The sequence below is a fragment of the Etheostoma spectabile genome, chromosome 3, assembly GCF_008692095.1.
Source record: "Etheostoma spectabile isolate EspeVRDwgs_2016 chromosome 3, UIUC_Espe_1.0, whole genome shotgun sequence".
Taxonomy (NCBI): Eukaryota; Metazoa; Chordata; class Actinopteri; order Perciformes; family Percidae; genus Etheostoma; species Etheostoma spectabile.
Window position 1 is genome coordinate 6,713,944 of NC_045735.1, and position 2,312 is coordinate 6,716,255.

A 2,312-nucleotide genomic window follows, 5' to 3' on the forward strand; every position below is an offset into this window, starting at 1 on the left:
GGATCCTTTGAAATAAACAAATAAACAAATAAACTTTAGTTAACTCATATTGTTCAAAAGGCAGCAAGGGAACCATTTTAAAGTTGAAGCAGTTTTAAATTTGTGTGTAAGATGCCTCACATCTGCACATTTATGTCAAAGTATATGCAGGTATTTTTAGGTTTATATGACATTGACTAAATTGAGACCACTCCTATTGATTGTTGTGTTATTTTTCCTACTAAGGCCCCATGTACCCAACTTGCCATAGGTGGAACAGATCTAACGGGACAGTAAGATTATCTAAACTGATGGTAACGCAGGACAGTTTGTGTATTCAATACAACTTTGTTCGGATTTTTGCAGCTCAGATGGTAACTAAAAAATGCATCACATGCGTAGGTTTCACTGTTCACAAATAGGAAACATCAGATCTGTGTCACATGTGAAAGGGGGTAGGAAAACAACCACTGAAAGTCAGTTGCATTGTGAAGGTAACCCAAATCTGTATCTTTGTTTCAGGTCAACGATCACTCTTTGAAAGAAAAACAGAAATCCAGTTATTTTGTTGTATTCTTTAACATTATGATCAATAAAGATACAGTTATAATGTAAATGTGAGAATTTTATTCATAAAAAATATACCATAATGAAGTTTTTTTACCTTTTTTTTTTCAGGCAAGAATTTAAGAACTGGTTCTTATTTACAACGACGGCCTGACAAGTGGCAAAGCCACTAGGGAAAGGAGAGCTAGGGCTAGAAAATAGAAATACACGTTTTCACCTTGTGATCTTTATGTTGCAGATCTACACACAAATAATGTTGTTTAAATACAATAGAGCCTAAACTGATTTATCTGGTAAATGCAAGGGTGCCATTTTCTCTGGGCCCTGACATTAAAGAAACTTAAATGCTTATCAAGACTATATCAGTCCTTCCAGGATTGCAGCCTTTATTTGGGATTGTTGCTGCCCAAAATGCCAGATTTTGCAAGAGCTTTTGTATAACAATTCTATAAAAGTTGTGATGTTTTTTTGTATTTTGTTGCAATAAAGTTTTTTTGTATAGTTCTTTAAAAATAAAAATAAAACTTGTATTGGGGAGAGTAAAACTACGGTGGGCTGAGTTTCGTAGATACCAACAAGGCTCAGGATGCTTCAAATGTTGGTATAATATGGAAAAGGCTGGTGGATTTAAGACAAAAAATGATAATTTATTGAATGAATCAAATTTGAACATATGTGTCTGTGGCTTGTTGATCTTTATATTGTTAGACAATTTCCTATTCTGGCCTATGACACATTCATACGGTTTGATAAAGTTGCCAATCTAACAGGACAGTAAGATTATTTAAATTGATGGTAACGCAGGACAGTTTGTGTTTTGACCTGGGGATCCAATTTTATTCAGGTTTTCGCAACTCAGATGGAAAAAAAAACAAAAAACAATAGGGGGCTTGCGTCACATGCGTAGGTTTCACTGTTCTCAAGGAACAGGAAACATCAGCTCGGTATCAGATGTGAAGGGGGGTGGGGAAACAGTAGCACTGTGAAGGTAACCTAAATCTGTATCTCTGTTTCAGGTCAAAAATCGCTTCTTTTTTTTTTCTTTTTCAGGCAAGCCATTGAGAACAAGTTCTTATTTACAATGACAGCCTGACAAGTGGAAAAGCCATTAGTGCTAGAAAAATAAAATACATCAAAAATACATACATTTTCACCTTGTGACAGTTATATTGCAGATCCACACACACATAATTATGTTTAAATTGTATTTAACCCCACCTGTCCCTGTCGATTGTTATCACAAACTATTCTCTTGCAACAGATGTGTCCACATCTTCTTTGCTCTTCCAGAAACCATCAAAAGAAAAGTAATACAACAGAGGATCCAGACAGCAGTTTACACTTGCAAGACATACCAATGCATTGTGAGCAGGTATCCAGCTTTTAAAGATAACCAGTGACACAGGTAAAAAAAATACCGTGAACATCAACAGGTTCATGGCAAAAATAAGCAAGACATTCACCTTGTTGTTTATCCTTTCAGATTCATTTAGTCTGCGTAGAGTCAAAGCCACCAGAGCAGTGGACACAATGTTGACTGCCAGCATGGTGAGCACCAACACAGGCTGAAGATAAGGCAATGTGTGGATTGTGTAGATTTCAAAACAGGTAGATTCATTTTTTTTGTCTAAAGATCTTGAAAGTTCCACACTCTCTGGGATGTTCACCACCAACAGAAACAGCCAAACGAGCGCAGCAGCTTTCAAGGCATATGAAGCGGTTCGGAGATGGCGTGACCTCAGAGGGTAGACGACAGCCAGCAGCCG

At 36.9% G+C, this 2,312-nt stretch overlaps 1 pseudogene; it reads right to left on the reverse strand.

Moving 5' to 3' along the window:
- Nucleotides 1–32: 32 nt before the first annotated feature.
- The window catches only part of LOC116687153 (lysophosphatidic acid receptor 4-like), a 2,717-nt pseudogene continuing 437 nt past the window's right edge, over nt 33–2,312 (reverse strand).